The 10,417-nt window shown below is 59.6% G+C and overlaps 1 pseudogene; it reads left to right on the forward strand.

Moving 5' to 3' along the window:
* The first annotated feature begins 8,425 nt into the window (after positions 1-8,425).
* LOC111755444 (U6 spliceosomal RNA) lies at positions 8,426-8,526 on the forward strand (annotated as a pseudogene).
* Positions 8,527-10,417: the final 1,891 nt, after the last annotated feature.

Below are 10,417 nucleotides of genomic sequence, written 5' to 3' on the forward strand. Positions count from 1 at the left end.
TCCAGCACTCACACTCCAGCCCTCTCACTCCAGCCCTCACACTCCAGCCCTCTCACTCCAGCCCTCACACTCCTGCCCTCTCACTCCAGCCCTCACACTCCAGCCCTCTCACTCCAGCCCTCACACTCCAGCCTTCTCACTCCAGCACTCACACTCCAGCCCTCTCACTCCAGCCCTCACACTCCAGCCCTCACACTCCAGCCTTCTCACTCCAGCCCTCACACTCCTGCCATCACACTCCAGCCCTCACAATCCAGCCCTCTCACTCCAGCCCTCTCACTCCAGCCCTCACACTCCAGCCCTCACACTACAGCCCTCACACTCCAGCCCTCACACTCCAGCCTTCTCACTCCAGCCCTCACACTCCAACCCTCACACTCCAGCCTTCTCACTCCAGCACTCACACTCCAGCCCTCTCACTCCAGCCCTCACACTCCAACCCTCTCACTCCAGCCCTCACACTCCAGCCCTCTCACTCCAGCCCTCTCACTCCAGCCCTCTCTCTCTAGCCCTCACACTCCAGCCGTCACACTCCAGCCCTCTCACTCCAGCCCTCACTCTCAGGCCTCTCACTCCAGCCATAACAGTCCAGCCCTCTCACTCCAGCCCTCACACTCCAGCCCTCGCACTCCAGCCCTCACACTCCAGCCCTCTCACTCCAGCCCTCACACTCCAGCCCTCTCACTTCAGCCCTCACACTCCAGCCCTCTCACTCCAGCCCTCACACTCCAGCCCTCTCACTCCAGCCCTCTCACTCCAGCCCTCGCACTCCAGCCCTCACACTCCAGCCCTCTCACTCCAGCCCTCTCACTCCAGTCCTCACACTCCAGCCCTCACACTCCAGCCCTCTCATTCCAGGCTTCTCACTCCAGCACTCACACTCCAGCCCTCACACTCCAGCCCTCTCACTCCAGCCCTCACACGCCAGCTTTCTCACTCCAGCACTCACACTCCAGCCCTCACACTCCAGCCCTCACACTCCAACCCTCACACTCCAGCCCTCACACTCCAGCCCTCACACTCCAGCCCTCACACGCCAGCTTTCTCACTCCAGCACTCACACTCCAGCCCTCACACTCCAGCCCTCACACTCCAACCCTCACACTCCAGCCCTCACACTCCAGTCCTCACACTCCAACCATCACACTCCAGCCCTCACACTCCAGCCCTCTCACTCCAGCCCTCACACTCCAGCCCTCTCACTCCAGCCCTCTCACTCCAGCCCTCGCACTCCAGCCCTCACACTCCAGCCCTCTCATTCCAGGCTTCTCACTCCAGCACTCACACTCCAGCCCTCTCACTCCAGCCCTCACACTCCAGCCCTCTCACTCCAGCCCTCACACTCCAGCCCTCACACGCCAGCTTTCTCACTCCAGCACTCACACTCCAGCCCTCACACTCCAGCCCTCACACTCCAACCCTCACACTCCAGTCCTCACACTCCAGCCCTCACACTCCAGCCCTCTCACTCCAGCCCTCTCACTCCAGTCCTCACACTCCAGCCCTCACACTCCAGCCCTCTCATTCCAGGCTTCTCACTCCAGCACTCACACTCCAGCCCTCACACTCCAGCCCTCTCACTCCAGCCCTCACACGCCAGCTTTCTCACTCCAGCACTCACACTCCAGCCCTCACACTCCAGCCCTCACACTCCAACCCTCACACTCCAGCCCTCACACTCCAGCCCTCACACTCCAGCCCTCTCACTCCAGCCTCTCACTCCAGCCCTCTCACTCCAGCCCTCACACTCCAGTCCTCACACTCCAACCCTCACACTCCAACCCTCACACTCCAGCCTTCTCACTCCAGCACTCACACTCCAGCCCTCACACTCCAGCCCTCACACTCCAGCCTTCTCACTCCAGCCCTCACATTCCAGCCCTCTCACTCCAGCCCTCTCACTCCAGCCCTTTCACTCTAGCCCTCACACTCCAGCCGTCACACTCCAGCCCTCTCACTCCAGCCCTCACTCTCAGGCCTCTCACTCCAGCCATAACAGTCCAGCCCTCTCACTCCAGCCCTCACACTCCAGCCCTCGCACTCCAGCCCTCACACTCCAGCCCTCTCACTCCAGCCCTCACACTCCAGCCCTCTCACTTCAGCCCTCACACTCCAGCCCTCACACTCCAGCCCTCTCACTCCAGCCCTCTCACTCCAGCCCTCACGCTCCAGCCCTCTCACTCCAGCCCTCTCACTCCAGCCCTCACACTCCAGCCCTCTCACTCCAGCCCTCTCACTCCAGCCCTCTCACTCCAGCCCTCACACTCCAGGCCTCACACTCCAGCCCTCACACTCCAGCCCTCGCACTCCAGCCCTCACACTCCAGCCCTCTCACTCCAGCCCTCTCACTCCAGTCCTCACACTCCAGCCCTCACACTCCAGCCCTCTCATTCCAGCCTTCTCACTCCAGCACTCACACTCCAGCCCTCTCACTCCAGCCCTCTCACTCCAGCCCTCTCACTCCAGCCCTCACACTCCAGCCCTCTCACTCCAGCCCTCACACTCCAGCCCTCTCACTCCAGCCCTCTCACTCCAGTCCTCACACTCCAGCCCTCACACTCCAGCCCTCACACTCCAGCCCTCTCACTCCAGCCCTCACACTCCAGCCCTCTCACTCCAGCCCTCACACTCCAGCCCTCTCACTCCAGCCCTCTCACTCCAGCCCTCACGCTCCAGCCCTCTCACTCCAGCCCTCTCACTCCAGCCCTCACACTCCAGCCCTCTCACTCCAGCCCTCACACTCCAGCCCTCTCACTTCAGCCCTCACACTCCAGCCCTCTCACTCCAGCCCTCACACTCCAGCCCTCTCACTCCAGCCCTCTCACTCCAGCCCTCACACTCCAGCCCTCTCACTCCAGCCCTCTCACTCCAGCACTCACACTCCAGCCCTCTCACTCCAGCCCTCTCACTCCAGCCCTCTCACTCCAGCCCTAACACTCCAGCCCTCGCACTCCAGCCCTCACACTCCAGCCCTCTCACTCCAGCCCTCTCACTCCAGTCCTCACACTCCAGCCCTCACACTCCAGCCCTCTCATTCCAGCCTTCTCACTCCAGCACTCACACTCCAGCCCTCTCACTCCAGTCCTCACACTCCAACCATCACACTCCAGCCCTCTCACTCCAGCCTTTACACTCCAGCCCTCACACTCCAGCCCTCTCACTCCAGCCCTCACACTCCAGCCCTCACACTCCAGCCCTCACACTCCAGCCTTCTCACTCCAGCACTCACACTCCAGCCCTCTCACTCCAGTCCTCACACTCCAACCATCACACTCCAGCCCTCTCACTCCAGCCCTCTCATTCCAGCCTTCTCACTCCAGCCCTCTCACTCCAGCCCTCACACTCCAGCCCTCACACTCCAGCCCTCACACTCCAACCCTCACACTCCAGCCCTCACACTCCAGCCCTCTCACTCCAGCCCTCACACTCCAGCCCTCACACTCCAGCCGTCTCACTGCAGCCCTCACAATCCAACCCTCACACTCCAGCCCTCACACTCCAGTCCTCACACTCCAGCCCTCACACTCCAGCCCTCTCACTCCAGCCCTCTCACTCCAGCCCTCTCACTCCAGCCATCATATTCCAGCCCTCACACTCCAGCCCTCTCAATCCAGCCATAATATTCCAGCCCTCACACTCCAGCCCTCTCACTCCAGCCCTCTCACTCCAGCCCTCTCACTCCAGCCCTCTCACTCCAGCCATAATATTCCAGCCCTCACACTCCAGCCCTCTCAATCCAGCCCTCTCACTCCAGCACTCACACTCCAGCCATCATATTCCAGCCCTCTCACTCCAGCCCTCTCACTCCAGCCCTCACACTCCAGCCTTCTCACTCCAGCACTCACACTCCAGCCCTCTCACTCCAGCCCTCTCACTCCAGCACTCACACTGCAGCCCTCTCACTCCAGCCCTCTCACTCCAGCCCTCTCACTCCAGCCCTCTCACTCCAGCCCTCACACTCCAGCCCTCACACTCCAGCCCTCACACTCCAGCCCTCACACTCCAGCCCTCTCACTCCAGCCCTCACACTCCAGCCTTCTCACTCCAGCACTCACACTCCAGCCCTCTCACTCCAGCCCTCTCACTCCAGCACTCACACTGCAGCCCTCTCACTCCAGCCCTCTCACTCCAGCCCTCACACTCCAGCCCTCTCACTCCAGCCCTCACACTCCAGCCTTCTCACTCCAGCACTCACACTGCAGCCCTCTCACTCCAGCCCTCTCACTCCAGCCCTCTCACTCCAGCCTTCACACTCCACCCCTCACACTCCAGCCCTCAGACACCAGCCCTCTCACTCCAGCCCTCACACTCCAGCCCTCACACTCCAGCCCTCTCACTCCAGCCTTCACACTCCAGCCCGCACACTCCAGCCCTCACACTCCAGCCCTCACACTCCAGCCCTCACACTCCAGCCCTCTCACTCCAGCCCTCACTTTCCAGCCCTCACACTCCAGCCCTCACACTCCAGCCCTCACACTCCAGCCCTCTCACTCCAGCCCTCTCACTCCAGCCCTCACACTCCAGCCCTCTCACTCCAGCCCTCACACTCCAGCCCTCACACTCCAGCCCTCTCACTCCAGCCCTCACACTCCAGCCCTCTCACTCCAGCCCTCACACTCCAGCCCTCACACTCCAGCCCTCTCACTCCAGCCTTCACACTCCACCCCTCACACTCCAGCCCTCAGACACCAGCCCTCTCACTCCAGCCCTCACACTCCAGCCCTCTCACTCCAGCCCTCACACTCCAGCCCTCTCACTCCAGCCTTCACACTCCACCCCTCACACTCCAGCCCTCAGACACCAGCCCTCTCACTCCAGCCCTCACACTCCAGCCCTCACACTCCAGCCCTCTCACTCCAGCCTTCACACTCCAGCCCGCACACTCCAGCCCTCACACTCCAGCCCTCACACTCCAGCCCGCACACTCCAGCCCTCACACTCCAGCCCTCTCACTCCAGCCTTCACACTCCAGCCCTCACACTCCAGCCCTCTCACTCCAGCCTTCACACTCCAGCCCTCACACTCCAGCCCTCTCACTCCAGCCTTCACACTCCAGCCCTCACACTCCAGCCCTCTCACTCCAGCCTTCACACTCCAGCCCTCTCACTCCAGCCTTCACACTCCAGCCCTCTCACTCCAGCCTTCACACTCCAGCCCGCACACTCCAGCCCTCACACTCCAGCCCTCACACTCCAGCCCGCACACTCCAGCCCTCACACTCCAGCCCTCTCACTCCAGCCTTCACACTCCAGCCCTCACACTCCAGCCCTCACACTCCAGCCCTCACACTCCAGCCCGCACACTCCAGCCCTCACACTCCAGCCCTCTCACTCCAGCCTTCACACTCCAGCCCGCACACTCCAGCCCTCACACTCCAGCCCTCACACTCCAGCCCGCACACTCCAGCCCTCACACTCCAGCCTTCTCACTCCAGCCCTCACACTCCAGCCCTCTCACTCCAGCCCTCACATTCCAGCCCTCTCACTCCAGCCTTCTCACTCCAGCACTCACACTCCAGCCCTCTCACTCCAGCCCTCACACTCCAGCCCTCTCACTCCAGCCTTCACACTCCAGCCCGCACACTCCAGCCCTAACACTCCAGCCCTCACACTCCAGCCTTCTCACTCCAGCCCTCACACTCCAGCCCTCTCACTCCAGCCCTCACACTCCAGCCCTCTCACTCCAGCCCTCACACTCCAGCCCTCTCACTCCAGCCCTCTCACTCCAGCCCTCACACTCCAGCCCTCTCACTCCAGCCCTCACACTCCAGCCCTCTCACTCCAGCCCTCACACTCCAGCCCTCTCACTCCAGCCCTCTCACTCCAGCCCTCACACTCCAGCCCTCACACTCCAGCCCTTACACTCCAGCCCTCTCACTCCAGCACTCACACTCCAGCCCTCACACTCCAGCCCTCTCACTCTAGCACTCACACTCCAGCCCTCTCACTCCAGCCCTCTCACTCCAGCCCTCACACTCCAGCCCTCACACTCAGGCCTCTCACTCCAGCCCTCACACTCCAGCCCTTACACTCCAGCCCTCTCACTCCAGCACTCACACTCCAGCCCTCACACTCCAGCCCTCACACTCCAGCACTCACACTCCAGCCCTCTCACTCCAGCACTCACACTCCAGCCCTCACACTCCAGCCCTCACACTCCAGCCCTCACACTCCAGCCCTCACACTCCAGCACTCACACTCCAGCCCTCTCACTCCAGCACTCACACTCCAGCCCTCTCACTCCAACCCTCACACTCCAGCCCTCACACTCCAGCCGTCACACTCCAGCCCTCTCACTCCAGCCCTCTCACTCCAGCCCTCTCACTCCAGCCCCCACACTCCAGCCCTCTCACTCCAGCCCTCTCACTCCAGCCCTCACACTCCAGCCCTCTCACTCCAGCCCTCACACTCCAGCCCTCACACTCCAGCCCTCTCACTCTAGCACTCACACTCCAGCCCTCTCACTCCAGCCCTCACACTCCAGCCTTCTCACTCCAGCCCTCTCACTCCACGCCTCACACTCCAGCCCTCTCACTCCAGCCCTCACACTCCAGCCCTCACACTCCAGCCCTCTCACTCTAGCACTCACACTCCAGCCCTCTCACTCTAGCCCTCACACTCCAGCCCTCTCACTCCAGCCCTCACACTCCAGCCCTCACACTCCAGCCCTCTCACTCTAGCACTCACACTCCAGCCCTCAAACTCCAGCCCTTACACTCCAGCCCTCTCACTCCAGCCCTCACACTCCAGCCCTCACACTCCAGCCCTCACACTCCAGCACTCACACTCCAGCCCTCTCACTCCAGCACTCACACTCCAGCCCTCACACTCCAGCCCTCACACTCCAGCCCTCACACTCCAGCCCTCACACTCCAGCACTCACACTCCAGCCCTCTCACTCCAGCACTCACACTCCAGCCCTCTCACTCCAACCCTCACACTCCAGCCCTCACACTCCAGCCGTCACACTCCAGCCCTCTCACTCCAGCCCTCTCACTCCAGCCCTCTCACTCCAGCCCTCACACTCCAGCCCTCTCACTCCAGCCCTCACACTCCAGCCCTCACACTCCAGCCCTCTCACTCTAGCACTCACACTCCAGCCCTCTCACTCCAGCCCTCACACTCCAGCCTTCTCACTCCAGCCCTCTCACTCCACGCCTCACACTCCAGCCCTCTCACTCCAGCCCTCACACTCCAGCCCTCACACTCCAGCCCTCTCACTCTAGCACTCACACTCCAGCCCTCTCACTCTAGCCCTCACACTCCAGCCCTCTCACTCCAGCCCTCACACTCCAGCCCTCACACTCCAGCCCTCTCACTCTAGCACTCACACTCCAGCCCTCTCACTCTAGCACTCACACTCCAGCCCTCTCACTCCAGCCCTCACACTCCAGCCCTCACACTCCAGCCCTCTCACTCTAGCACTCACACTCCAGCCCTCAAACTCCAGCCCTTACACTCCAGCCCTCTCACTCCAGCCCTCACACTCCAGCCCTCACACTCCAGCCCTCTCACTCCAGCCCTCTCACTCCAGCCCTCTCACTCCACGCCTCACACTCCCGCCCTCTCACTCCAGCCCTCACACTCCAGCCTTCACACTCCAGCCCTCACACTCCAGCCCTCACACTCCAGCCCTCTCACTCCAGCCCTCTCACTCCAACCCTCACACTCCAGCCCTCTCACTCCAGCCCTCACACTCCAGCCCTCACACTCCAGCCCTCTCACTCCAGCCCTCACACTCCAGCCCTCTCACTCCAGCCCTCTCACTCCAGCACTCACACTCCAGCCTTCACACAGCATCCCTCATACTCCAGCCCTCACACTCTCGCTCTGTCACTTAAGCCCTCTCACTTAAGCCCTCTCACTGTTGCCCTCAGCCTTCCTCTTCACACTGAGTCCAAGAATTAGAGGTGTGTGTTTTTTGAAAGTTGTTTGGTTATTCTGCTTCCCTTTGCAGTCTCTTGCTCCTCAAACTGCCCCTAAACCGGCTCACATTCCTCACACTGATGCTCAGCTCACTGTGGAATCGAGTGCGGTGTGATTCCGACTGTGTTATTCACTGTGGGATATTAATTTGTTTGCTGAAACCTGGAAGACATGTGATGTTGGATTTGGCTTAGGATTTGGAACAGAAACTGGCTGTCACATAGGACAAACAGCTCCTGAATGTGTTAGCCTTAGTCAGGCTCAGTGTTGTACATTGGTAACTCTGGCTACTTGGAGACTGAGATCAAAGAATTATGAGTTCAAGGCCAGTATTGGCAGCTGGTGAAACCCTGTCAATATATAAATGAATAAATAAATTTTAAAAATTGTAAAACATTTAAAACCTGCGAATACTCCTTTTTGTGACACACAAAAAGGACACAAAAATTACATGCATGCATACATGTTTGAACCTTTTCCTACATACAGAAGGATATATTTTGCTTACTTCGGCAGCACATATACCAAGTTTGGAATGATACAGAGATTAGCATGGCCCCTGCACAAGAAGGGAACACTGCGGGGAGAATCCCGAGTCCCTGGGCATTCTCAAGCCTGAGAATATCCCCGTGTAAACTGAGACCATGAAGGCTGGGTGCAGCTCAGGGTAGGGTACATGCTTAGCATATACCGGACCTGAGTCCAGTTCCCCATGCCAAAAAACCCCAGAAAAAACCCAAAGATGAGACCACAGAGTGGCAGGAAGAGGAAGGCCCCGGCCACCCGGGGAAATCAAAGATGGTGTCTCCCTCATGTTAAGTGCAGGGACACGGCCTTCAGTGGACCGTCTCAGAGTTCGTGTGTGCTCTTTGCTTCTGGGGGACAGGGTGAGCTGGTGGCTGGCTCATGTCTGGGAAAAAGACACCCCAGGAGGTTGTTCACTGCCCTGGTGGCAGAACGAGGGAGCCTGCGGGGTTGAGGACCTGCCTGCCTTCTGAGACTGGGAGAGAGGGCTTGATTTATGGACAAGCTATGAGGCTGAGTTACAGCTCGCACAGGCCTGTTAGATTCTGTCCCAAAGGGTCACCTGAGTGGCTTTGATCATCTCAAAGGCAGGATCCTTGAAGCCACAGGAAGACATCTGACCAACTAGGCTAAGGCACGGCTCCGCCTGCCCCAAGGAGTCAGGAGATGAACAGTCCCAGCCAAGGAAGAGTGTTACGGTGACACTGATGAGAGTGCCAGATAAGAAGGAGTCAGCTGTGCCCGCCACACAGGGAGGGCTGATGCCACCTCAGCAGCTGCAGCCGGAGAAGTCCTCTTCTAATGTCTTAGTCACTTTCCATGACTGAGACACAATCCCTGTCACCCACCACATAGAGGGGGACAGCTTCACTTTGGGTCATGGTTTCAGAAGTTCAGTCCGTGGTTCACCAGCTGTAATGGAAATGCAGCATGCGGAGGGGCCGGGCAGAGGAGAGCTGCTCACATCATGGCAGCCAGGAAACAGAGCAACGGGAGGAACTAGGGAGGGTGAGGCGCTCTTTTAGCGCAGGGCCCGGTGACCCCACGCTCACCAGGCCCCACTCCTGAGAGCACAGGCCTGCTTAACTCACTACTGGGTGAGTCCACGGATGAGACCTCGGTCCTGTGATCCAGTCACCTTCAAAAACCCCACCTCTGAGCCATGAGAGTTTGGAGGTCATTCTTGACCGAAACCAAAACACCCAGCCTCTCCCTGACACACTCCGTCCCTGGAGAGCTCCGAGGTCCAAGGTAGCAAGATGAGAGCCGAAGGGTGGACGACACCCAGCTGCCAAACCAGCCTGTGCAGTGTGCAGTAAGTCCCTGACTAACAGGTGAGTTCTGGATAGGTCAGAAGTCAGACAAAGGGAGCTGACAAAGGGAGTCTTACACGGTACACGTGTGAAAGCCCACAACTCGAACATTCCTAAGTGTCAGTGAGGACCCCTCTGCCTTCTCCCTTGCTGCTCTGCCACCCCTGGGGGCTGCCGTTGGTTTCACACTGGAAAAGCTGAAATAGGCTCCCTCTGCTGGAGGGAGTGGCTGAAGCTGGAGAGCAATCACACATGTAGGGCTAAAGCACAGCCAGCCCTGAGAGTGCGGAGAGCCCAAAGTGAGCCATGTAAACAAGCTGTTCCAGCTCTGAAAAGGCAAGAGGCCCAGGCCAGCCAGGAAAACAAGTTGCTGGGTAGCAGGGTCAAAATTGACATCATCCTTCCGAGTGTATAAATAAACGTGCTACGGTGGTTGAGCAGTTCCTGCCCCACCCCACCATCAGGCGAGAAGGCCCCACCTGACCTCAGGTTTTGTCTGTTTTCTTTATTTCTCCTTCCTCTCACCACCTCCCCTCCCGGGACTTTAAGAGCTGCTGGTGCATGACTCTCCATATCAGCTGGCTCCCTATTCTAGCCAGGGTAAGGGAACACCATGCTTGAGAATAAAAGATTGCTGCTGATTCTGATTCTATT

This window comes from Cavia porcellus, unplaced genomic scaffold (assembly GCF_034190915.1).
Source record: "Cavia porcellus strain 051 isolate PalLab524CR breed Dunkin Hartley unplaced genomic scaffold, mCavPor4.1 scaffold_28, whole genome shotgun sequence".
Classification (NCBI taxonomy): Eukaryota; Metazoa; Chordata; class Mammalia; order Rodentia; family Caviidae; genus Cavia; species Cavia porcellus.